The sequence below is a fragment of the Anopheles funestus genome, chromosome 3RL (assembly GCF_943734845.2).
Source record: "Anopheles funestus chromosome 3RL, idAnoFuneDA-416_04, whole genome shotgun sequence".
In the NCBI taxonomy this organism is placed as follows: domain Eukaryota; kingdom Metazoa; phylum Arthropoda; class Insecta; order Diptera; family Culicidae; genus Anopheles; species Anopheles funestus.
Genome location: NC_064599.1, coordinates 73,739,301 through 73,766,805, shown reverse-complemented (window position 1 = coordinate 73,766,805; position 27,505 = coordinate 73,739,301). Strand labels below are relative to the sequence as shown.

The window sequence follows — 27,505 nt, the reverse complement described above, 5'->3', positions numbered from 1 at the left end:
TTGATAAATTGGATTTTTTTATCAAAAATGTCCGAATTCGTGTATGGCATATTTTTATCAAATATGATATCATACTAATCGGTACCATTTTGCTTTATTTTGATTTCCCTCCCTACAGGATTATCGTGCAATGTAGAACTTCTCCGGATTATGGCATGCTCTCGGTTGGTCAGAAACAATTCCATCAGCGATGAGGCTAGGAAAGATGTGTTGTTCCAACTGAAATTCGCTCACATACATCAAAAAGCTGTCTAGAGCTGATTGATAGCTGCTATGATTGTAAGTCATCTGGTCTATCTGATCTTGGACAACAGTTCCAGTTCAATGGCGCAGTGAGCAGCACGCACGCTGTTTTGGTCAAGATAGGCCAAGTTTAACGTTTATCACAAACCGCGTAATTTTTCGCCATAAGTAGAGATGTGCGAGTACGAAATCGTAGATGCAGATGGTAGTGATGAATATATGATATATTTTTTCTATGAAAAAACAATCAAAGAATAGTTGTTGTAGCAAATCTAATCGAAAATGTCTGAACCGAAATAACAGAAAAGATAAGTAAGTAATTATTGACATCTTTCCCAGTAAATTTATTTTTTAAACCATTTTTCACAGCTCGCTTTTTTCATGTTTGAATGTTTAATTACAAATTAAACAATGTAGAGAACCATCCCGATAATCAACGCACAGTGTGTACTCGATCCAATTAATGCTACTTTAAAGCTCAATTTAGCACGACATTAAACTGATTGTTGTGCACCGACAGCTTCCTGCCCATTCCTGCCCTATTTGTCATTCGCCTGTCCGCACAACAAAATGTGCGATAAATATAGCTATTTAATGGCTTTCCGACCGCTCTAAACAACCGCAAAATTGTTTAAAACATGTTCTGGGACAAAAGCTTCACCCCGTAAATATGCCAATATGGTAGCAGCATGGTGTTAAACAAAACGAACATATGTGGCGCACCATATGCGTTTGGATTTGTTTGTTTTTTGTTGTGTTGTGTAGTTTTTTTTTTAATTTCCAATTGAGGTCATGCTGTGGTTCGCTGAATGGATGATTATCCCATTCGGTATCATCTTTCCGAACACATGCTGCCATTACAGTAAGGGACGTAATATATTATAAATTACAAATGCAACACTAATTGCTGGCTGTTTAATTGAAATCAATCATTGTTATATGGTGCTTAATTATATTTCATCATAATACTGCTGATAAATTGGATTCTTTATTTAACAACCAGCCATTGCATTTATTGCTTGATTTAAAGCATTTTAATTAATTGTAACACTTCCTTAGCTAACACGGAATAGCTAACAGTCCCAAAGCAGGTTGAGTGAAAAGAAAAACAAGTTTACGACTGGCTTTCAGAAGAACATTGTTGATAACAATCAAAACCAAACTGTTTATAAAATGGAAACAAGCTTCACGTGGGTAGATGATACAATCCTTCTCATGTCAAGGTAGAACAACCATTACTTAAACACTTCTAGATATCACAATTTATAGCACGATCACGAACAACTAATCAGCGATAAATAAAGCAACAAATAAACAAGAATAGCAACAAATAAAAACCGAAATCAAAAACGTCTTTTGGGGCGGCTCGGTGGTGCATGTGAAAAACGGCGCCCGTCCACACGGCAGGGACCGGGTTTAAATCCCATCCGGACCGTCCCCCCGTAGCATGGACTGACTATCCTGCTAATCTACACATGGTAATAATCTACACAATGGTTTGATTGGCGCTAGCAGCGGCGACAGCACGAACTGTCAGCGCTGTCATCGAGGTTTACATATTTTTCTACAAAGAACGCGGTGGTTGGTTGTTAACGAAGTATTTTTGCTATTTTTCGTTAAATACAACGTTTGATAATTTATTAACTGTAAACTACTTTATTCGCCGGTTTACTGACAAAGTCTCCTTCATACTGCAGCAGCATGGATGTCCAAAATCGTGTTGGTGGCAAAATCGACGGCGCAGGCGGGAGCAACCGTGACCGGCGTAAACAATTGCACCAGCTAGCGCTGGAAAAGATCGACAATAAGGATTCCTGCTAAGATCCATCGACGGCGTCACCTGTCCGATACGTAGGGCGAAAAGCATCAGGATAATCTGGCACGTCGTACGGCGAAAGAAAGGAAGGAAGCACTGTCGTTGATATAACTGGGAAAACCACGCATCGTGACGAAACAGTGTATCAAGAACGGTACCGCGGCATCGGTTTATTTTCGCTTACGAACAAAAGTTTACGAACCCTTACGTTTTTTTTGAGAAATTTTGCAAAAAAAATTAAATTGATTTATTTTAATGCCAATCGGTTGCAATGTGTTTCTTTTCACTCAAGAAATGCTTTAAATACAAAAAAGAGTGAAAAATAATCAAAAAATCAAAAAAATCAAAAAAATAAAAATTTACTAAGGCTAAATTTTGCACAAAGTTTTGTCTATAACTCGGTCGGTATCCAACGGATCGCCAATCTTTAACCTGTGGTCGATAGATGGCACCAATGGCAACATTTTCTTCTCGGACGGTCATGCCCTCAGATGTATGTGCCAGAAGTTATTCGACAAACCAAGTTCCTTACCCTGTTTGAGAAAATGTAAAATTTTCCTCATTTTTCTGCAATTCAGCAAAACTTTTAAATGTGATATATTTTATTGCGAATTTGTTGCAATAAGTTCCTTTTCACTCAAATAATGCTTTAAATTAAAAAAAGAATAAATAATCAGAAAAAAATGTCAAAAAAATTTTCCACTCAAAAATTTCATAAGGCTTACCCCTTACGTTTTTTTTGAGAAATTTTGCAAAAAAAATTAAATTGATTTATTTTAATGCCAATCGGTTGCAATGTGTTTCTTTTCACTCAAGAAATGCTTTAAATAAAAAAGAGTGAAAAATAATCAAAAAATCAAAAAAATCAAAAAAATAAAATTTTACTGAGGCTCATTTTTGCACCAAGTTTTGTCTATAACGCGGTCGGTATCCAACGGATCGCCAATCTTTAACCTGTGGTCGATAGATGGCAACAATGGCTACATTTTCTTCTCGGACGGCCATGCCCTCAGATGTATGTGCCAGAAGTTATTCGAGAAACCAAGTTCCTTACCCTGTTTGAGAAAATGTAAAATTTTCCTCATTTTTGCACCAAATTTTGCCTATAACTCGGTCGGTATCCAACGGATCGCCAATCTTTAACCTGTGGTCGATAGATGGCAACAATGGCTACATTTTCTTCTCGGACGGCCATGCCCTCAGATGTATGTGCCAGAAGTTATGCGAGAAACCAAGTTCCTTACCCTGTTTGAGAAAATGTAAAATTTTCCTCATTTTTCTGCAATTCAGCAAAATTTTTAAATGTGATATATTTTATTGCAAATTTGTTGCAATATGTTCCTTTTCACTCAAATAATGCTTTAAATTAAAAAAAGAATAAAAAATCAGAAAAAAATTTCAAAAAAATTTTCCACTCGAAAATTTCATAAGGCTTACCCCTTACGTTTTTTTTGAGAAATTTTGCAAAAAAAATTAAATTGATTTATTTTATTGCCTATCGGTTGCAATGTGTTTCTTTTCACTCAAGAAATGCTTTAAATAAAAAAAAGAGTGAAAAATAATCAAAAAATCAAAAAAATCAAAAAAACAAAAATTTTACTAAGGCTCATTTTTGCACCAAGTTTTGTCTATAACTCGGTCGGTATCCAACGGATCGCCAATCTTTAACCTGTGGTCGATAGATGGCAACAATGGCTACATTTTCTTCTCGGACGGCCATGCCCTCAGATGTATGTGCCAGAAGTTATGCGAGAAACCAAGTTCCTTACCCTGTTTGAGAAAATGTAAAATTTTCCTCATTTTTCTGCAATTCAGCAAAATTTTTAAATGTGATATATTTTATTGCGAATTTGTTGCAATAAGTTCCTTTTCACTCAAATAATGCTTTAAATTAAAAAAAGAATAAAAAATCAGAAAAAAATTTCAAAAAAATTTTTACTCGAAAATTTTATAAGGCTTACCCCTTACGTTTTTTTTGAGAAATTTTGCAAAAAAAATTAAATTGATTTATTTTAATGCCAATCGGTTGCAATGTGTTTCTTTTCACTCAAGAAATGCTTTAAATAAAAAAAAGAGTGAAAAATAATCAAAAAATCAAAAAAATCAAAAAAATAAAATTTTACTAAGGCTCATTTTTGCACCAAGTTTTGTCTATAACTCGGTCGGTATCCAACGGATCGCCAATCTTTAACCTGTGGTCGATAGATGGCAACAATGGCTACATTTTCTTCTCGGACGGCCATGCCCTCAGATGTATGTGCCAGAAGTTATTCGAGAAACCAAGTTCCTTACCCTGTTTGAGAAAATGTAAAATTTTCCTCATTTTTGCACCAAATTTTGCCTATAACTCGGTCGGTATCCAACGGATCGCCAATCTTTAACCTGTGGTCGATAGATGGCAACAATGGCTACATTTTCTTCTCGGACGGCCATGCCCTCAGATGTATGTGCCAGAAGTTATGCGAGAAACCAAGTTCCTTACCCTGTTTGAGAAAATGTAAAATTTTCCTCATTTTTCTGCAATTCAGCAAAATTTTTAAATGTGATATATTTTATTGCAAATTTGTTGCAATATGTTCCTTTTCACTCAAATAATGCTTTAAATTAAAAAAAGAATAAAAAATCAGAAAAAAATTTCAAAAAAATTTTCCACTCGAAAATTTCATAAGGCTTACCCCTTACGTTTTTTTTGAGAAATTTTGCAAAAAAAATTAAATTGATTTATTTTATTGCCTATCGGTTGCAATGTGTTTCTTTTCACTCAAGAAATGCTTTAAATAAAAAAAAGAGTGAAAAATAATCAAAAAATCAAAAAAATTAAAAAAACAAAAATTTTACTAAGGCTCATTTTTGCACCAAGTTTTGTCTATAACTCGGTCGGTATCCAACGGATCGCCAATCTTTAACCTGTGGTCGATAGATGGCAACAATGGCTACATTTTCTTCTCGGACGGCCATGCCCTCAGATGTATGTGCCAGAAGTTATGCGAGAAACCAAGTTCCTTACCCTGTTTGAGAAAATGTAAAATTTTCCTCATTTTTCTGCAATTCAGCAAAATTTTTAAATGTGATATATTTTATTGCGAATTTGTTGCAATATGTTCCTTTTCACTCAAATAATGCTTTAAATTAAAAAAAGAATAAAAAATCAGAAAAAAAATTCAAAAAAATTTTCCACTCGAAAATTTCATAAGGCTTACCCCTTACGTTTTTTTTGAGAAATTTTGCAAAAAAAATTAAATTGATTTATTTTAATGCCTATCGGTTGCAATGTGTTTCTTTTCACTCAAGAAATGCTTTAAATAAAAAAAGAGTGAAAAATAATCAAAAAATCAAAAAAATAAAATTTTACCAAGGCTCATTTTTGCACCAAGTTTTGCCTATAACTCGGTCGGTATCCAACGGATCGCCAATCTTTAACCTGTGGTCGATAGATGGCAACAATGGCTACATTTTCTTCTCGGACGGCCATGCCCTCAGATGTATGTGCCAGAAGTTATTCGAGAAGCCAAGTTCCTTACCCTGTTTGAGAAAATGTAAAATTTTCCACATTTTTGCACCAAATTTTGCCTACAACTCGGTCGGTATCCAACGGATCACCAATCTTTAACGTTTGGTCGATAGATGGCAACAATGGCTACATTTTCTTCTCGGATGGCCATGCCCTCAGATGTATGTGTCAGAAGTTATTCGACAAACCAAGTTCCTTACCCTGTTTGAGAAAATGTAAAATTTTCCACATTTTTGCACCAAATTTTGCCTACAACTCGGTCGGTATCCAACGGATCACCAATCTTTAACGTGTGGTCGATAGATGGCAACAATGGCTACATTTTCTTCTCGGACGGCCATGCCCTCAGATGTATGTGTCAGAAGTTATTCGACAAACCAAGTTCCTTACCCTGTTTGAGAAAATGTAAAATTTTCCTCATTTTTCTGCAATTCAGCAAAATTTTTAACTGTGATATATTTTATTGCGAATTTGTTGCAATAAGTTCCTTTTCACTCAAATAATGCTTTAAATTAAAAAAAGAATAAAAAATCAGAAAAAAATTTAAAAAAAACTTTCCACTCGAAAATTTCATAAGGCTTACCCCTTACGTTTTTTTTGAGAAATTTTGCAAAAAAAATTAAATTGATTTATTTTAATGCCAATCGGTTGCAATGTGTTTCTTTTCACTCAAGAAATGCTTTAAATAAAAAAAGAGTGAAAAATAATCAAAAAATCAAAAAAATCAAAAAAATAAAATTTTACCAAGGCTCATTTTTGCACCAAGTTTTGCCTATAACTCGGTCGGTATCCAACGGATCGCCAATCTTTAACCTGTGGTCGATAGATGGCAACAATGGCTACATTTTCTTCTCGGACGGCCATGCCCTCAGATGTATGTGCCAGAAGTTATTCGAGAAACCAAGTTCCTTACCCTGTTTGAGAAAATGTAAAATTTTCCTCATTTTTCTGCAATTCAGCAAAATTTTTAAATGTGATATATTTTATTGCGAATTTGTTGCAACAAGTTCCTTTTCACTCAAATAATGCTTTAAATTAAAAAAAGAATAAAAAATCAGAAAAAAATTTCAAAAAAAATTTCCACTCGAAAATTTCATAAGGCTTACCCCTTACGTTTTTTTGAGAAATTTTGCAAAAAAAATTAAATTGATTTATTTTAATGCCAATCGGTTGCAATGTGTTTCTTTTCACTCAAGAAATGCTTTAAATAAAAAAAAGAGTGAAAAATAATCAAAAAATCAAAAAAATAAAATTTTACTAAGGCTCATTTTTGCATCAAATTTTGTCTATAACTCGGTCGGTATCCAACGGATCGCCAATCTTTAACCTGTGGTCGATAGATGGCAACAATGGCTACATTTTCTTTTCGGACGGCCATGCCCTCAGATGTATGTGCCAGAAGTTATTCGAGAAACCAAGTTCCTTACCCTGTTTGAGAAAATGTAAAATTTTCCTCATTTTTGCACCAACTTTTGCCTATAACTCGGTCGGTATCCAACGGATCGCCAATCTTTAACCTGTGGTCGATAGATGGCAACAATGGCTACATTTTCTTCTCGGACGGCCATGCCCTCAGATGTATGTGTCAGAAGTTATTCGAGAAACCAAGTTCCTTACCCTGTTTGAGAAAATGTAAAATTTTCCACATTTTTGCACCAAATTTTGCCTATAACTCGGTCGGTATCCAACGGATCGCCAATCTTTAACCTGTGGTCAATAGATGGCAACAATGGCTACATTTTCTTCTCGGACGGCCATGCCCTCAGATGTATGTGCCAGAAGTTATTCGAGAAACCAAGTTCCTTACCCTGTTTGAGAAAATGTAAAATTTTCCTCATTTTTGCACCAAATTTTGCCTATAACTCGGTCGGTATCCAACGGATCGCCAATCTTTAACCTGTGGTCAATAGATGGCAACAATGGCTACATTTTCTTCTCGGACGGCCATGCCCTCAGATGTATGTGCCAGAAGTTATTCGAGAAACCAAGTTCCTTACCCTGTTTGAGAAAATGTAAAATTTTCCACATTTTTGCACCAAATTTTGCCTACAACTCGGTCGGTATCCAACGGATCACCAATCTTTAACGTTTGGTCGATAGATGGCAACAATGGCTACATTTTCTTCTCGGATGGCCATGCCCTCAGATGTATGTGTCAGAAGTTATTCGAGAAACCAAGTTCCTTACCCTGTTTGAGAAAATGTAAAATTTTCCACATTTTTCTGCAATTCAGCAAAATTTTTAAATGTGATATATTTTATTGCGAATTTGTTGCAATAAGTTCCTTTTCACTCAAATAATGCTTTAAATTAAAAAAAGAATAAAAAATCAGAAAAAATTTTCAAAAAAATTTTCCACTTGAAAATTTCATAAGGCTTACCCCTTACGTTTTTTTGAGAAATTTTGCAAAAAAAATTAAATTGATTTATTTTAATGCCAATCGGTTGCAATGTGTTTCTTTTCACTCAAGAAATGCTTTAAATAAAAAAAAGAGTGAAAAATAATCAAAAAATCAAAAAAATCAAAAAAATAAAATTTTACCAAGGCTCATTTTTGCACCAAGTTTTGCCTATAACTCGGTCGGTATCCAACGGATCGCCAATCTTTAACCTGTGGTCGATAGATGGCAACAATGGCTACATTTTCTTCTCGGACGGCCATGCCCTCAGATGTATGTGCCAGAAGTTATTCGAGAAACCAAGTTCCTTACCCTGTTTGAGAAAATGTAAAATTTTCCTCATTTTTCTGCAATTCAGCAAAATTTTTAAATGTGATATATTTTATTGCGAATTTGTTGCAATAAGTTCCTTTTCACTCAAATAATGCTTTAAATTAAAAAAAGAATAAAAAATCAGAAAAAATTTTCAAAAAAATTTTCCACTTGAAAATTTCATAAGGCTTACCCCTTACGTTTTTTTGAGAAATTTTGCAAAAAAAATTAAATTGATTTATTTTAATGCCAATCGGTTGCAATGTGTTTCTTTTCACTCAAGAAATGCTTTAAATAAAAAAAAGAGTGAAAAATAATCAAAAAATCAAAAAAATAAAATTTTACTAAGGCTCATTTTTGCATCAAATTTTGTCTATAACTCGGTCGGTATCCAACGGATCGCCAATCTTTAACCTGTGGTCGATAGATGGCAACAATGGCTACATTTTCTTTTCGGACGGCCATGCCCTCAGATGTATGTGCCAGAAGTTATTCGAGAAACCAAGTTCCTTACCCTGTTTGAGAAAATGTAAAATTTTCCTCATTTTTGCACCAAATTTTGCCTACAACTCGGTCGGTATCCAACGGATCACCAATCTTTAACGTGTGGTCGATAGATGGCAACAATGGCTACATTTTCTTCTCGGACGGCCATGCCCTCAGATGTATGTGTCAGAAGTTATTCGAGAAACCAAGTTCCTTACCCTGTTTGAGAAAATGTAAAATTTTCCACATTTTTGCACCAAATTTTGTCTATAACTCGGTCGGTATCCAACGGATCGCCAATCTTTAACCTGTGGTCGATAGATGGCAACAATGGCTACATTTTCTTCTCGGACGGCCATGCCCTCAGATGTATGTGTCAGAAGTTATTCGACAAACCAAGTTCCTTACCCTGTTTGAGAAAATGTAAAATTTTCCTCATTTTTCTGCAATTCAGCAAAATTTTTAAATGTGATATATTTTATTGCGAATTTGTTGCAATAAGTTCCTTTTCACTCAAATAATGCTTTAAATTAAAAAAAGAATAAAAAATCAGAAAAAAATTTCAAAAAAATTTTCCACTCGAAAATTTCATAAGGCTTACCCCTTACGTTTTTTTGAGAAATTTTGCAAAAAAAATTAAATTGATTTATTTTAATGCCAATCGGTTGCAATGTGTTTCTTTTCACTCAAGAAATGCTTTAAATAAAAAAAAGAGTGAAAAATAATCAAAAAATCAAAAAAATAAAATTTTACTAAGGCTCATTTTTGCATCAAATTTTGTCTATAACTCGGTCGGTATCCAACGGATCGCCAATCTTTAACCTGTGGTCGATAGATGGCAACAATGGCTACATTTTCTTCTCGGACGGCCATGCCCTCAGATGTATGTGCCAGAAGTTATTCGAGAAACCAAGTTCCTTACCCTGTTTGAGAAAATGTAAAATTTTCCTCATTTTTCTGCAATTCAGCAAAATTTTTAAATGTGATATATTTTATTGCGAATTTGTTGCAATAAGTTCCTTTTCACTCAAATAATGCTTTAAATTAAAAAAAGAATAAAAAATCAGAAAAAAATTTCAAAAAAATTTTCCACTCGAAAATTTCATAAGGCTTACCCCTTACGTTTTTTTGAGAAATTTTGCAAAAAAAATTAAATTGATTTATTTTAATGCCAATCGGTTGCAATGTGTTTCTTTTCACTCAAGAAATGCTTTAAATAAAAAAAGAGTGAAAAATAATCAAAAAATCAAAAAAATAAAATTTTACTAAGGCTCATTTTTGCATCAAATTTTGTCTATAACTCGGTCGGTATCCAACGGATCGCCAATCTTTAACCTGTGGTCGATAGATGGCAACAATGGCTACATTTTCTTTTCGGACGGCCATGCCCTCAGATGTATGTGCCAGAAGTTATTCGAGAAACCAAGTTCCTTACCCTGTTTGAGAAAATGTAAAATTTTCCTCATTTTTGCACCAAATTTTGCCTACAAATCGGTCGGTATCCAACGGATCACCAATCTTTAACCTGTGGTCGATAGATGGCAACAATGGCTACATTTTCTTCTCGGACGGCCATGCCCTCAGATGTATGTGCCAGAAGTTATTCGAGAAACCAAGTTCCTTACCCTGTTTGAGAAAATGTAAAATTTTCCACATTTTTGCACCAAATTTTGCCTACAACTCGGTCGGTATCCAACGGATCGCCAATCTTTAACCTGTGGTCGATAGATGGCAACAATGGCTACATTTTCTTCTCGGACGGCCATGCCCTCAGATGTATGTGCCAGAAGTTATTCGAGAAACCAAGTTCCTTACCCTGTTTGAGAAAATGTAAAATTTTCCTCATTTTTGCACCAAATTTTGCCTACAACTCGGTCGGTATCCAACGGATCACCAATCTTTAACCTGTGGTCGATAGATGGCAACAATGGCTACATTTTCTTCTCGGACGGCCATGCCCTCAGATGTATGTGCCAGAAGTTATTCGAGAAACCAAGTTCCTTACCCTGTTTGAGAAAATGTAAATTTTCCTCATTTTTTCACCAAGTTTTGTCTATAACTCGGTCGGTATCCAACGGATCGCCAATCTTTAACCTGTGGTCGATAGATGGCAACAATGGCTACATTTTCTTCTCGGACGGCCATGCCCTCAGATGTATGTGCCAGAAGTTATTCGAGAAACCAAGTTCCTTACCCTGTTTGAGAAAATGTAAAATTTTCCTCATTTTTCTGCAATTCAGCAAAATTTTTAAATGTGATATATTTTATTGCGAATTTGTTGCAATAAGTTCCTTTTCACTCAAATAATGCTTTAAATTAAAAAAAGAATAAAAAATCAGAAAAAATTTTCAAAAAAATTTTCCACTCGAAAATTTCATAAGGCTTACCCCTTACGTTTTTTTTGAGAAATTTTGCAAAAAAAATTAAATTGATTTATTTTAATGCCAATCGGTTGCAATGTGTTTCTTTTCACTCAAGAAATGCTTTAAATACAAAAAAGAGTGAAAGATAATCAAAAAATCAAAAAAAATCAAAGAAATAAAAATTTGCTAAGGCTCATTTTTGCACCAAGTTTTGTCTATAACTCGGTCGGTATCCAACGGATCACCAATCTTTAACCTGTGGTCGATAGATGGCAACAATGGCTACATTTTCTTCTCGGACGGCCATGCCCTCAGATGTATGTGCCAGAAGTTATTCGAGAAACCAAGTTCCTTACCCTGTTTGAGAAAATGTAAAATTTTCCTCATTTTTCTGCAATTCAGCAAAATTTTTAAATGCGATATATTTTATTGCAAATTTGTTGCAATATGTTCCTTTTCACTCAAATAATGCTTTAAATTAAAAAAAGAATGAAAACTCAGAAAAAAATTTCAAAAAAATTTTTACTCGAAAATTTCATAAGGCTTACCCCTTACGATTTTTTGAGAAATTTTGCAAAAAAAAATAAATTGATTTATTTTAATGCCAATCGGTTGCAATGTGTTTCTTATCACTCAAGAAATGCTTTAAATAAAAAAAGAGTGAAAAATAATAAAAAAATCAAAAAAATCAAAAAAATAAAATTTTACTAAGGCTCATTTTTGCACAAAATTTTATCTATAACTCGGTCGGTATTCAACGGATCTCCAATCTTTAACCTGTGGTCGATAGATGGCACCAATGGCTACATTTTCTTCTCGGACGGCCATGCCCTCAGATGTATGTGCCAGAAGTTATTCGAGAAACCAAGTTCCTTACCCTGTTTGAGAAAATGTAAAATTTTCCTCATTTTTCTGCAATTCAGCAAAATTTTTAAATGCGATATATTTTATTGCAAATTTGTTGCAATATGTTCCTTTTCACTCAAATAATGCTTTAAATTAAAAAAAGAATGAAAAATCAGAAAAAAATTTCAAAAAAATTTTTACTCGAAAATTTCATAAGGCTTACCCCTTACGATTTTTTGAGAAATTTTGCAAAAAAAAATAAATTGATTTATTTTAATGCCAATCGGTTGCAATGTGTTTCTTATCACTCAAGAAATGCTTTAAATAAAAAAAGAGTGAAAAATAATAAAAAAATCAAAAAAATCAAAAAAATAAAATTTTACTAAGGCTCATTTTTGCACAAAATTTTATCTATAACTCGGTCGGTATTCAACGGATCTCCAATCTTTAACCTGTGGTCGATAGATGGCACCAATGGCTACATTTTCTTCTCGGACGGCCATGCCCTCAGATGTATGTGCCAGAAGTTATTCGAGAAACCAAGTTCCTTACCCTGTTTGAGAAAATGTAAAATTTTCCTCATTTTTCTGCAATTCAGCAAAATTTTTAAATGTGATATATTTTATTGCGAATTTGTTGCAATAAGTTCCTTTTCACTCAAATAATGCTTTAAATTAAAAAAGAATAAAAAACCAGAAAAAAATTCAAAAAAATTTTCCACTCGAAAATTTCATAAGGCTTACCCCTCACGTTTTTTTTGAGAAATTTTGCAAAAAAATAAATTGATTTATTTTAATGCCAATCGGTTGCAATGTTTTTCTTATCACTCAAGAAATGCTTTAAATAAAAAAAAGAGTGAAAAATAATAAAAAAATCAAAAAAATCAAAAAAATAAAATTTTACTAAGGCTCATTTTTTCACCAAGTTTTGTCTATAACTCGGTCGGTATCCAACGGATCGCCAATCTTTAACCTGTGGTCGATAGATGGCAACAATGGCTACATTTTCTTCTCGGACGGCCATGCCCTCAGATGTATGTGCCAGAAGTTATTCGAGAAACCAAGTTCCTTACCCTGTTTGAGAAAATGTAAAATTTTCCACATTTTTGCACCAAATTTTGCCTACAACTCGGTCGGTATCCAACGGATCGTCAATCTTTAACCTGTGGTCGATAGATGGCATCAATGGCTACATTTTCTTCTTGGACGGCCATGCCCTGAGATGTATGTGCCAGAAGTTATGCGAGAAACCAAGTTCCTTACCCTGTTTGAGAAAATGTAAAATTTTCCTCATTTTTCTGCAATTCAGCAAAATTTTTAAATGTGATATATTTTATTGCGAATTTGTTGCAATATGCTCCTCTTCACTCAAATAATGCTTTAAATTAAAAAAAGAATAAAAAATCAGAAAAAATTTTCAAAAAAATTTTCCACTCGAAAATTTCATAAGGCTTACCCCTTACGTTTTTTTTGAGAAATTTTGCAAAAAAAATTAAATTGATTTATTTTAATGCCAATCGGTTGCAATGTGTTTCTTTTCACTCAAGAAATGCTTTAAATACAAAAAAGAGTGAAAGATAATCAAAAAATCAAAAAAAATCAAAGAAATAAAAATTTGCTAAGGCTCATTTTTGCACCAAGTTTTGTCTATAACTCGGTCGGTATCCAACGGATCGCCAATCTTTAACCTGTGGTCGATAGATGGCAACAATGGCTACATTTTCTTCTCGGACGGCCATGCCCTCAGATGTATATGCCAGAAGTTATTCGAGAAACCAAGTTCCTTACCCTGTTTGAGAAAATGTAAAATTTTCCTCATTTTTGCACCAAATTTTGCCTACAACTCGGTCGGTATCCAACGGATCGCCAATCTTTAACGTTTGGTCGATAGATGGCAACAATGGCTACATTTTCTTCTCGGACGGCCATGCCCTCAGATGTATGTGCCAGAAGTTATGCGAGAAACCAAGTTCCTTACCCTGTTTGAGAAAATGTAAAATTTTCCACATTTTTGCACCAAATTTTGCCTACAACTCGGTCGGTATCCAACGGATCGCCAATCTTTAACCTGTGGTCGATAGATGGCAACAATGGCTACATTTTCTTCTCGGACGGCCATGCCCTCAGATGTATGTGCCAGAAGTTATTCGAGAAACCAAGTTCCTTACCCTGTTTGAGAAAATGTAAAATTTTCCTCATTTTTCTGCAATTCAGCAAAATTTTTAAATGTGATATATTTTATTGCGAATTTGTTGCAATATGTTCCTTTTCACTCAAATAATGCTTTAAATTAAAAAAAGAATGAAAAATCAGAAAAAAATTTCAAAAAAATTTTTACTCGAGAATTTCATAAGGCTTACCCCTTACGATTTTTTGAGAAATTTTGCAAAAAAAAATAAATTGATTTATTTTAATGCCAATCGGTTGCAATGTGTTTCTTATCACTCAAGAAATGCTTTAAATAAAAAAAGAGTGAAAAATAATAAAAAAATCAAAAAAATCAAAAAAATAAAATTTTACTAAGGCTCATTTTTGCACAAAATTTTATCTATAACTCGGTCGGTATTCAACGGATCTCCAATCTTTAACCTGTGGTCGATAGATGGCACCAATGGCTACATTTTCTTCTCGGACGGCCATGCCCTCAGATGTATGTGCCAGAAGTTATTCGAGAAACCAAGTTCCTTACCCTGTTTGAGAAAATGTAAATTTTCCTCATTTTTCTGCAATTCAGCAAAATTTTTAAATGTGATATATTTTATTGCGAATTTGTTGCAATAAGTTCCTTTTCACTCAAATAATGCTTTAAATTAAAAAAAGAATAAAAAATCAGAAAAAAATTTCAAAAAAATTTTCCACTCGAAAATTTCATAAGGCTTACCCCTTACGTTTTTTTTGAGAAATTTTGCAAAAAAAATTAAATTGATTTATTTTAATGCCAATCGATTGCAATGTGTTTCTTTTCACTCAAGAAATGCTTTAAATACAAAAAAGAGTGAAAAATAATCAAAAAATCAAAAAAATCAAAAAAATAAAATTTTACTAAGGCTCATTTTTGCACCAAGTTTTGTCTATAACTCGGTCGGTATCCAACGGATCGCCAATCTTTAACCTGTGGTCGATAGATGGCAACAATGGCTACATTTTCTTCTCGGACGGCCATGCCCTCAGATGTATGTGTCAGAAGTTATTCGACAAACCAAGTTCCTTACCCTGTTTGAGAAAATGTAAAATTTTCCTCATTTTTGCACCAAATTTTGCCTACAACTCGGTCGGTATCCAACGGATCGCCAATCTTTAACCTGTGGTCGATAGATGGCAACAATGGCTACATTTTCTTCTCGGACGGCCATGCCCTCAGATGTATGTGCCAGAAGTTATTCGAGAAACCAAGTTCCTTACCCTGTTTGAGAAAATGTAAAATTTTCCTCATTTTTCTGCAATTCAGCAAAATTTTTAAATGTGATATATTTTATTGCGAATTTGTTGCAATATGTTCCTTTTCACTCAAATAATGCTTTAAATTAAAAAAAGAATGAAAAATCAGAAAAAAATTTCAAAAAAATTTTTACTCGAAAATTTCATAAGGCTTACCCCTTACGATTTTTTGAGAAATTTTGCAAAAAAAAATAAATTGATTTATTTTAATGCCAATCGGTTGCAATGTGTTTCTTATCACTCAAGAAATGCTTTAAATAAAAAAAGAGTGAAAAATAATAAAAAAATCAAAAAAATCAAAAAAATAAAATTTTACTAAGGCTCATTTTTGCACAAAATTTTATCTATAACTCGGTCGGTATTCAACGGATCTCCAATCTTTAACCTGTGGTCGATAGATGGCACCAATGGCTACATTTTCTTCTCGGACGGCCATGCCCTCAGATGTATGTGCCAGAAGTTATTCGAGAAACCAAGTTCCTTACCCTGTTTGAGAAAATGTAAAATTTTCCTCATTTTTCTGCAATTCAGCAAAATTTTTAAATGTGATATATTTTATTGCGAATTTGTTGCAATATGTTCCTTTTCACTCAAATAATGCTTTAAATTAAAAAAAGAATAAAAAATCAGAAAAAATTTCAAAAAAATTTTCCACTCGAAAATTTCATAAGGCTTACCCCTTACGTTTTTTTTGAGAAATTTTGCAAAAAAAATTAAATTGATTTATTTTAATGCCAATCGGTTGCAATGTGTTTCTTTTCACTCAAGAAATGCTTTAAATACAAAAAAGAGTGAAAGATAATCAAAAAATCAAAAAAAATCAAAGAAATAAAAATTTGCTAAGGCTCATTTTTGCACCAAGTTTTGTCTATAACTCGGTCGGTATCCAACGGATCACCAATCTTTAACCTGTGGTCGATAGATGGCACCAATTCTTACATTTTCTTCTTCGACGGGCATGCCCTCAGGTGTATGTGCCAGAAGTTATTCGAGAAACCAAGTTCCTTACCCTGTTTGAGAAAATGTAAAATTTTCCTCATTTTTGCACCAAATTTTGCCTATAACTCGGTCGGTATCCAACGGATCGCCAATCTTTAACCTGTGGTCGATAGATGGCACCAATGGCTACATTTTCTTCTTGGACGGTCATGCCCTAAGATGTCTGTGCCAGAAGTTATTCGAGGAAACAAGTTCCTTACCCTGTTTGAGAAAATGTAAAATTTTCCTCATTGTTCAGCAATTTAGCAAAATTTTTAAATGTGATATATTTTATTGCGAATTTGTTGCAATAAGTTTCTTTTCACTCAAATAATGCTTTAAAAGAAGAAAAGAATAAAAAATCAGAAAAAAATTTCAAAAAAATTTTCCACTCGAAAATTTCATAAGGCTTACCCCTTACGTTTTTTTGAGAAATTTTGCAAAAAAAATTAAATTGATTTATTTTAATGCCAATCGGTTGCAATGTGTTTCTTTTCACCCAAGAAATGCTTTAAATAAAAAAAAGAGTGAAAAATATTCAAAAAATCAAAAAAATCAAAAAAATAAAAATTTGCTAAGGCTCCTTTTTTTGCCAAGTTTTGGCTATAACTCGGTCGGTATCAAACGGATCGCCAATCTTTAACCTGTTGTCGATAGATGGCACCAATGGCTACATTTTCTTCTTGGACGGTCATGCCCTAAGATGTCTGTGCCAGAAGTTATTCGAAGAAACAAGTTCCTTACCCTGTTTGAGAAAATGTAAAATTTTCCTCATTTTTCTGCAATTCAGCAAAATTTTTAAATGTGATATATTTTATTGCAAATTTGTTGCAAAATGTTCCTTTTCACTCAAATAATGCTTTAAATTAAAAAAAGAATGAAAAATCAGAAAAAAATTTCAAAAAAATTTTTACTCGAAAATTTCATAAGGCTTACCCCTTACGATTTTTTGAGAAATTTTGCAAAAAAAAATAAATTGATTTATTTTAATGCCAATCGGTTGCAATGTGTTTCTTATCACTCAAGAAATGCTTTAAATAAAAAAAGAGTGAAAAATAATAAAAAAATCAAAAAAATCAAAAAAATAAAATTTTACTAAGGCTCATTTTTTCACCAAGTTTTGTCTATAACTCGGTCGGTATCCAACGGATCGCCAATCTTTAACCTGTGGTCGATAGATGGCAACAATGGCTACATTTTCTTCTCGGACGGCCATGCCCTCAGATGTATGTGCCAGAAGTTATTCGAGAAACCAAGTTCCTTACCCTGTTTGAGAAAATGTAAAATTTTCCACATTTTTGCACCAAATTTTGCCTACAACTCGATCGGTATCCAACGGATCGTCAATCTTTAACCTGTGGTCGATAGATGGCATCAATGGCTACATTTTCTTCTTGGACGGCCATGCCCTGAGATGTATGTGCCAGAAGTTATGCGAGAAACCAAGTTCCTTACCCTGTTTGAGAAAATGTAAAATTTTCCTCATTTTTCTGCAATTCAGCAAAATTTTTAAATGTGATATATTTTATTGCGAATTTGTTGCAATATGTTCCTCTTCACTCAAATAATGCTTTAAATTAAAAAAAGAATAAAAAATCAGAAAAAATTTTCAAAAAAATTTTCCACTCGAAAATTTCATAAGGCTTACCCCTTACGTTTTTTTTGAGAAATTTTGCAAAAAAAATTAAATTGATTTATTTTAATGCCAATCGGTTGCAATGTGTTTCTTTTCACTCAAGAAATGCTTTAAATACAAAAAAGAGTGAAAGATAATCAAAAAATCAAAAAAAATCAAAGAAATAAAAATTTGCTAAGGCTCATTTTTGCACCAAGTTTTGTCTATAACTCGGTCGGTATCCAACGGATCGCCAATCTTTAACCTGTGGTCGATAGATGGCAACAATGGCTACATTTTCTTCTCGGACGGCCATGCCCTCAGATGTATGTGCCAGAAGTTATTCGAGAAACCAAGTTCCTTACCCTGTTTGAGAAAATGTAAAATTTTCCTCATTTTTGCACCAAGTTTTGCCTACAACTCGGTCGGTATCCAACGGATCGCCAATCTTTAACGTTTGGTCGATAGATGGCAACAATGGCTACATTTTCTTCTCGGACGGCCATGCCCTCAGATGTATGTGCCAGAAGTTATGCGAGAAACCAAGTTCCTTACCCTGTTTGAGAAAATGTAAAATTTTCCTCATTTTTGCACCAAATTTTGCCTACAACTCGGTCGGTATCCAACGGATCGCCAATCTTTAACGTTTGGTCGATAGATGGCAACAATGGCTACATTTTCTTCTCGGACGGCCATGCCCTCAGATGTATGTGCCAGAAGTTATTCGAGAAACCAAGTTCCTTACCCTGTTTGAGAAAATGTAAAATTTTCCTCATTTTTCTGCAATTCAGCAAAATTTTTAAATGTGATATATTTTATTGCGAATTTGTTGCAATATGTTCCTTTTCACTCAAATAATGCTTTAAATTAAAAAAAGAATGAAAAATCAGAAAAAAATTTCAAAAAAATTTTTACTCGAAAATTTCATAAGGCTTACCCCTTACGATTTTTTGAGAAATTTTGCAAAAAAAAATAAATTGATTTATTTTAATGCCAATCGGTTGCAATGTGTTTCTTATCACTCAAGAAATGCTTTAAATAAAAAAAGAGTGAAAAATAATAAAAAAATCAAAAAAATCAAAAAAATAAAATTTTACTAAGGCTCATTTTTGCACAAAATTTTATCTATAACTCGGTCGGTATTCAACGGATCTCCAATCTTTAACCTGTGGTCGATAGATGGCACCAATGGCTACATTTTCTTCTCGGACGGCCATGCCCTCAGATGTATGTGCCAGAAGTTATTCGAGAAACCAAGTTCCTTACCCTGTTTGAGAAAATGTAAAATTTTCCTCATTTTTCTGCAATTCAGCAAAATTTTTAAATGTGATATATTTTATTGCGAATTTGTTGCAATAAGTTCCTTTTCACTCAAATAATGCTTTAAATTAAAAAAAGAATAAAAAATCAGAAAAAATTTCAAAAAAATTTTCCACTCGAAAATTTCATAAGGCTTACCCCTTACGTTTTTTTTGAGAAATTTTGCAAAAAAAATTAAATTGATTTATTTTAATGCCAATCGGTTGCAATGTGTTTCTTTTCACTCAAGAAATGCTTTAAATACAAAAAAGAGTGAAAGATAATCAAAAAATCAAAAAAAATCAAAGAAATAAAAATTTGCTAAGGCTCATTTTTGCACCAAGTTTTGTCTATAACTCGGTCGGTATCCAACGGATCACCAATCTTTAACCTGTGGTCGATAGATGGCACCAATTCTTACATTTTCTTCTTCGACGGGCATGCCCTCAGGTGTATGTGCCAGAAGTTATTCGAGAAACCAAGTTCCTTACCCTGTTTGAGAAAATGTAAAATTTTCCTCATTTTTGCACCAAATTTTGCCTATAACTCGGTCGGTATCCAACGGATCGCCAATCTTTAACCTGTGGTCGATAGATGGCACCAATGGCTACATTTTCTTCTTGGACGGTCATGCCCTAAGATGTCTGTGCCAGAAGTTATTCGAGGAAACAAGTTCCTTACCCTGTTTGAGAAAATGTAAAATTTTCCTCATTGTTCAGCAATTTAGCAAAATTTTTAAATGTGATATATTTTATTGCGAATTTGTTGCAATAAGTTTCTTTTCACTCAAATAATGCTTTAAAAGAAGAAAAGAATAAAAAATCAGAAAAAAATTTCAAAAAAATTTTCCACTCGAAAATTTCATAAGGCTTACCCCTTACGTTTTTTTGAGAAATTTTGCAAAAAAAATTAAATTGATTTATTTTAATGCCAATCGGTTGCAATGTGTTTCTTTTCACCCAAGAAATGCTTTAAATAAAAAAAAGAGTGAAAAATATTCAAAAAATCAAAAAAATCAAAAAAATAAAAATTTGCTAAGGCTCCTTTTTTTGCCAAGTTTCGGCTATAACTCGGTCGGTATCAAACGGATCGCCAATCTTTAACCTGTTGTCGATAGATGGCACCAATGGCTACATTTTCTTCTTGGACGGTCATGCCCTAAGATGTCTGTGCCAGAAGTTATTCGAAGAAACAAGTTCCTTACCCTGTTTGAGAAAATGTAAAATTTTCCTCATTTTTCTGCAATTCAGCAAAATTTTTAAATGTGATATATTTTATTGCAAATTTGTTGCAAAATGTTCCTTTTCACTCAAATAATGCTTTAAATTAAAAAAAGAATGAAAAATCAGAAAAAAATTTCAAAAAAATTTTTACTCGAAAATTTCATAAGGCTTACCCCTTACGATTTTTTGAGAAATTTTGCAAAAAAAAATAAATTGATTTATTTTAATGCCAATCGGTTGCAATGTGTTTCTTATCACTCAAGAAATGCTTTAAATAAAAAAAGAGTGAAAAATAATAAAAAAATCAAAAAAATCAAAAAAATAAAATTTTACTAAGGCTCATTTTTTCACCAAGTTTTGTCTATAACTCGGTCGGTATCCAACGGATCGCCAATCTTTAACCTGTGGTCGATAGATGGCAACAATGGCTACATTTTCTTCTCGGACGGCCATGCCCTCAGATGTATGTGCCAGAAGTTATTCGAGAAACCAAGTTCCTTACCCTGTTTGAGAAAATGTAAAATTTTCCACATTTTTGCACCAAATTTTGCCTACAACTCGATCGGTATCCAACGGATCGTCAATCTTTAACCTGTGGTCGATAGATGGCATCAATGGCTACATTTTCTTCTTGGACGGCCATGCCCTGAGATGTATGTGCCAGAAGTTATGCGAGAAACCAAGTTCCTTACCCTGTTTGAGAAAATGTAAAATTTTCCTCATTTTTCTGCAATTCAGCAAAATTTTTAAATGTGATATATTTTATTGCGAATTTGTTGCAATATGTTCCTCTTCACTCAAATAATGCTTTAAATTAAAAAAAGAATAAAAAATCAGAAAAAATTTTCAAAAAAATTTTCCACTCGAAAATTTCATAAGGCTTACCCCTTACGTTTTTTTTGAGAAATTTTGCAAAAAAAATTAAATTGATTTATTTTAATGCCAATCGGTTGCAATGTGTTTCTTTTCACTCAAGAAATGCTTTAAATACAAAAAAGAGTGAAAGATAATCAAAAAATCAAAAAAAATCAAAGAAATAAAAATTTGCTAAGGCTCATTTTTGCACCAAGTTTTGTCTATAACTCGGTCGGTATCCAACGGATCGCCAATCTTTAACCTGTGGTCGATAGATGGCAACAATGGCTACATTTTCTTCTCGGACGGCCATGCCCTCAGATGTATGTGCCAGAAGTTATTCGAGAAACCAAGTTCCTTACCCTGTTTGAGAAAATGTAAAATTTTCCTCATTTTTGCACCAAGTTTTGCCTACAACTCGGTCGGTATCCAACGGATCACCAATTTTTAACCTGTGGTCGATAGATGGCAACAATGGCTACATTTTCTTCTCGGACGGCCATGCCCTCAGATGTATGTGTCAGAAGTTATTCGACAAACCAAGTTCCTTACCCTGTTTGAGAAAATGTAAAATTTTCCTCATTTTTGCACCAAATTTTGCCTACAACTCGGTCGGTATCCAACGGATCGCCAATCTTTAACGTTTGGTCGATAGATGGCAACAATGGCTACATTTTCTTCTCGGACGGCCATGCCCTCAGATGTATGTGCCAGAAGTTATGCGAGAAACCAAGTTCCTTACCCTGTTTGAGAAAATGTAAAATTTTCCACATTTTTGCACCAAATTTTGCCTACAACTCGGTCGGTATCCAACGGATCGCCAATCTTTAACCTGTGGTCGATAGATGGCAACAATGGCTACATTTTCTTCTCGGACGGCCATGCCCTCAGATGTATGTGCCAGAAGTTATTCGAGAAACCAAGTTCCTTACCCTGTTTGAGAAAATGTAAAATTTTCCTCATTTTTGCACCAAATTTTGCCTACAACTCGGTCGGTATCCAACGGATCGCCAATCTTTAACCTGTGGTCGATAGATGGCAACAATGGCTACATTTTCTTCTTGGACGGCCATGCCCTCAGATGTATGTGTCAGAAGTTATTCAAGAAACCAAGTTCCTTACCCTGTTTGAGAAAATGTAAAATTTTCCTCATTTTTCTGCAATTCAGCAAAATTTTTAAATGTGATATATTTTATTGCGAATTTGTTGCAATAAGTTCCTTTTCACTCAAATAATGCTTTAAATTAAAAAAAGAATAAAAAATCAGAAAAAAATTTCAAAAAAATTTTCCACTCGAAAATTTCATAAGGCTTACCCCTTACGTTTTTTTGAGAAATTTTGCAAAAAAAATTAAATTGATTTATTTTAATGCCAATCGGTTGCAATGTGTTTCTTTTCACTCAAGAAATGCTTTAAATAAAAAAAAGAGTGAAAAATAATCAAAAAATCAAAAAAATAAAATTTTACTAAGGCTCATTTTTGCTTCAAATTTTGTCTATAACTCGGTCGGTATCCAACGGATCGCCAATCTTTAACCTGTGGTCGATAGATGGCAACAATGGCTACATTTTCTTCTCGGACGGCCATGCCCTCAGATGTATGTGCCAGAAGTTATTCGAGAAACCAAGTTCCTTACCCTGTTTGAGAAAATGTAAAATTTTCCTCATTTTTGCACCAAATTTTGCCTACAAATCGGTCGGTATCCAACGGATCACCAATCTTTAACGTTTGGTCGATAGATGGCAACAATGGCTACATTTTCTTCTCGGACGGCCATGCCCTCAGATGTATGTGCCAGAAGTTATTCGAGAAACCAAGTTCCTTACCCTGTTTGAGAAAATGTAAAATTTTCCTCATTTTTGCACCAAATTTTGCCTACAACTCGGTCGGTATCCAACGGATCACCAATCTTTAACCTGTGGTCGATAGATGGCAACAATGGCTACATTTTCTTCTCGGACGGCCATGCCCTCAGATGTATGTGCCAGAAGTTATTCGAGAAACCAAGTTCCTTACCCTGTTTGAGAAAATGTAAAATTTTCCTCATTTTTCTGCAATTCAGCAAAATTTTTAAATGTGATATATTTTATTGCGAATTTGTTGCAATAAGTTCCTTTTCACTCAAATAATGCTTTAAATTAAAAAAAGAATAAAAAATCAGAAAAAAAATTCAAAAAAATTTTCCACTCGAAAATTTCATAAGGCTTACCCCTTACGTTTTTTTGAGAAATTTTGCAAAAAAAATTAAATTGATTTATTTTAATGCCAATCGGTTGCAATGTGTTTCTTTTCACTCAAGAAATGCTTTAAATAAAAAAAAGAGTGAAAAATAATCAAAAAATCAAAAAAATCAAAAAAATAAAATTTTACTAAGGCTCATTTTTGCACCAAGTTTTGTCTATAACTCGGTCGGTATCCAACGGATCGCCAATCTTTAACCTGTGGTCGATAGATGGCAACAATGGCTACATTTTCTTCTCGGACGGCCATGCCCTCAGATGTATGTGTCAGAAGTTATTCGACAAACCAAGTTCCTTACCCTGTTTGAGAAAATGTAAAATTTTCCTCATTTTTGCACCAAATTTTGCCTACAACTCGGTCGGTATCCAACGGATCGCCAATCTTTAACCTGTGGTCGATAGATGGCAACAATGGTTACATTTTCTTCTCGGACGGCCATGCCCTCAGATGTATGTGCCAGAAGTTATTCGAGAAACCAAGTTCCTTACCCTGTTTGAGAAAATGTAAAATTTTCCTCATTTTTCTGCAATTCAGCAAAATTTTTAAATGTGATATATTTTATTGCGAATTTGTTGCAATAAGTTCCTTTTCACTCAAATAATGCTTTAAATTAAAAAAAGAATAAAAAATCAGAAAAAAATTTCAAAAAAATTTTTACTCGAAAATTTTATAAGGCTTACCCCTTACGTTTTTTTTGAGAAATTTTGCAAAAAAAAATAAATTGATTTATTTTAATGCCAATCGGTTGCAATGTGTTTCTTTTCACTCAAGAAATGCTTTAAATAAAAAAAAAGAGTGAAAAATAATCAAAAAATCAAAAAAATCAAAAAAATAAAATTTTACTAAGGCTCATTTTTGCACCAAGTTTTGCCTATAACTCGGTCGGTATCCAACGGATCGCCAATCTTTAACCTGTGGTCGATAGATGGCAACAATGGCTACATTTTCTTCTCGGACGGCCATGCCCTCAGATGTATGTGCCAGAAGTTATTCGAGAAACCAAGTTCCTTACCCTGTTTGAGAAAATGTAAAATTTTCCTCATTTTTCTGCAATTCAGCAAAATTTTTAAATGTGATATATTTTATTGCGAATTTGTTGCAATAAGTTCCTTTTCACTCAAATAATGCTTTAAATTAAAAAAAGAATAAAAAATCAGAAAAAAATTTCAAAAAAATTTTCCACTCGAAAATTTCATAAGGCTTACCCCTTACGTTTTTTTGAGAAATTTTGCAAAAAAAATTAAATTGATTTATTTTAATGCCAATCGGTTGCAATGTGTTTCTTTTCACTCAAGAAATGCTTTAAATAAAAAAAAGAGTGAAAAATAATCAAAAAATCAAAAAAATCAAAAAAATAAAATTTTACTAAGGCTCATTTTTGCACCAAGTTTTGTCTATAACTCGGTCGGTATCCAACGGATCGCCAATCTTTAACCTGTGGTCGATAGATGGCAACAATGGCTACATTTTCTTCTCGGACGGCCATGCCCTCAGATGTATGTGTCAGAAGTTATTCGACAAACCAAGTTCCTTACCCTGTTTGAGAAAATGTAAAATTTTCCTCATTTTTGCACCAAATTTTGCCTACAACTCGGTCGGTATCCAACGGATCGCCAATCTTTAACCTGTGGTCGATAGATGGCAACAATGGCTACATTTTCTTCTCGGACGGCCATGCCCTCAGATGTATGTGCCAGAAGTTATTCGAGAAACCAAGTTCCTTACCCTGTTTGAGAAAATGTAAAATTTTCCTCATTTTTCTGCAATTCAGCAAAATTTTTAAATGTGATATATTTTATTGCGAATTTGTTGCAATATGTTCCTTTTCACTCAAATAATGCTTTAAATTAAAAAAAGAATAAAAAATCAGAAAAAAATTTCAAAAAAATTTTTACTCGAAAATTTTATAAGGCTTACCCCTTACGTTTTTTTTGAGAAATTTTGCAAAAAAAAATAAATTGATTTATTTTAATGCCAATCGGTTGCAATGTGTTTCTTATCACTCAAGAAATGCTTTAAATACAAAAAAGAGTGAAAAATAATAAAAAAATCAAAAAAATCAAAAAAATAAAATTTTACTAAGGCTCATTTTTGCACCAAGTTTTGTCTATAACTCGGTCGGTATCCAACGGATCGCCAATCTTTAACCTGTGGTCGATAGATGGCAACAATGGCTACATTTTCTTCTCGGACGGCCATGCCCTCAGATGTATGTGCCAGAAGTTATTCGAGAAACCAAGTTCCTTACCTTGTTTGAGAAAATGTAAAATTTTCCTCATTTTTGCACCAAATTTTGCCTATAACTCGGTCGGTATCCAACGGATCGCCAATCTTTAACCTGTGGTCGATATATGGCAACAATGGCTACATTTTCTTCTCGGACGGCCATGCCCTCAGATGTATGTGCCAGAAGTTATTCGAGAAACCAAGTTCCTTACCCTGTTTGAGAAAATGTAAAATTTTCCTCATTTTTCTGCAATTCAGCAAAATTTTTAAATGTGATATATTTTATTGCGAATTTGTTGCAATAAGTTTGTTTTCACTCAAATAATGCTTTAAATTAAAAAAAGAATAAAAAATCAGAAAAAATTTTCAAAAAAATTTTCCACTTGAAAATTTCATAAGGCTTACCCCTTACGTTTTTTTTGAGAAATTTTGCAAAAAAAATTAAATTGATTTATTTTAATGCCAATCGGTTGCAATGTGTTTCTTTTCTCTCAAGAAATGCTTTAAATACAAAAAAGAGTGAAAAATAATCAAAAAATCAAAAAAAATCAAAGAAATAAAAATTTGCTAAGGCTCATTTTTGCACCAAGTTTTGTCTATAACTCGGTCGGTATCCAACGGATCGCCAATCTTTAACCTGTGGTCGATAGATGGCAACAATGGCTACATTTTCTTCTCGGACGGCCATGCCCTCAGATGTATGTGCCAGAAGTTATTCGAGAAACCAAGTTCCTTACCCTGTTTGAGAAAATGTAAAATTTTCCTCATTTTTGCACCAAATTTTGCCTATAACTCGGTCGGTATCCAACGGATCGCCAATCTTTAACCTGTGGTCGATAGATGGCAACAATGGCTACATTTTCTTCTCGGACGGCCATGCCCTCAGATGTATGTGCCAGAAGTTATTCGAGAAACCAAGTTCCTTACCCTGTTTGAAAAAATGTAAAATTTTCCTCATTTTTGCACCAAATTTTGCCTATAACTCGGTCGGTATCCAACGGATCGCCAATCTTTAACCTGTGGTCGATAGATGGCAACAATGGCTACATTTTCTTCTCGGACGGCCATGCCCTCAGATGTATGTGCCAGAAGTTATTCGAGAAACCAAGTTCCTTACCCTGTTTGAGAAAATGTAAAATTTTCCTCATTTTCGCACCAAATTTTGCCTATAACTCGGTCGGTATCCAACGGATCGCCAATCTTTAACCTGTGGTCGATAGATGGCAACAATGGCTACATTTTCTTCTCGGACGGCCATGCCCTCAGATGTATGTGCCAGAAGTTATGCGAGAAACCAAGTTCCTTACCCTGTTTGAGAAAATGTAAAATTTTCCTCATTTTTCTGCAATTCAGCAAAATTTTTAAATGTGATATATTTTATTGCGAATTTGTTGCAATATGTTCCTTTTCACTCAAATAATGCTTTAAATTAAAAAAAGAATGAAAAATCAGAAAAAAATTTCAAAAAAATTTTTACTCGAAAATTTTATAGGGCTTACCCCTTACGTGTTTTTTGAGAAATTTTGCAAAAAAAATAAATTGATTTATTTTAATGCCAATCGGTTGCAATGTGTTTCTTTTCACTCAAGAAATGCTTTAAATAAAAAAAAGAGTGAAAAATAATCAAAAAATCAAAAAAATCAAAAAAATAAAATT

The 27,505-nt window shown here is 33.5% G+C and overlaps 1 protein-coding gene and 1 long non-coding RNA gene across 6 annotated transcripts in view; one reads left to right on the top strand and one right to left on the bottom strand.

Annotated features, from left to right (window-relative positions):
• LOC125766964 (roundabout homolog 2) overlaps nucleotides 1-1,230 on the top strand; it is a 43,143-nt gene extending 41,913 nt beyond the window's left edge. For both annotated transcript variants that reach the window (XM_049433107.1, XM_049433108.1), the window contains exon 14: nucleotides 119-1,230. The gene's annotated coding sequence lies outside the window, so the exon portion shown is untranslated. The remainder of the gene's footprint in view (nucleotides 1-118) is intronic.
• A 4,152-nt stretch (nucleotides 1,231-5,382) lies between these two features.
• LOC125771855 (uncharacterized) lies at nucleotides 5,383-27,505 on the bottom strand. Of its 4 annotated transcripts, XR_007419415.1 has the most exons (6): nucleotides 23,299-27,505; nucleotides 19,172-19,695; nucleotides 15,798-16,321; nucleotides 14,564-15,086; nucleotides 10,292-11,385; nucleotides 7,157-7,277 (listed from the first exon to the last, which is right to left on the bottom strand). It is a non-coding gene; the product is annotated as an uncharacterized LOC125771855 (long non-coding RNA). The 4 variants fall into 4 exon arrangements; XR_007419413.1 differs by lacking the exons at nucleotides 14,564-15,086; nucleotides 15,798-16,321; nucleotides 19,172-19,695 and adding an exon at nucleotides 13,853-14,042 and having other exon boundaries at nucleotides 10,292-10,671; nucleotides 23,109-27,505; XR_007419414.1 differs by lacking the exons at nucleotides 14,564-15,086; nucleotides 15,798-16,321; nucleotides 19,172-19,695 and having other exon boundaries at nucleotides 5,383-7,277; nucleotides 10,292-10,671; nucleotides 23,109-27,505.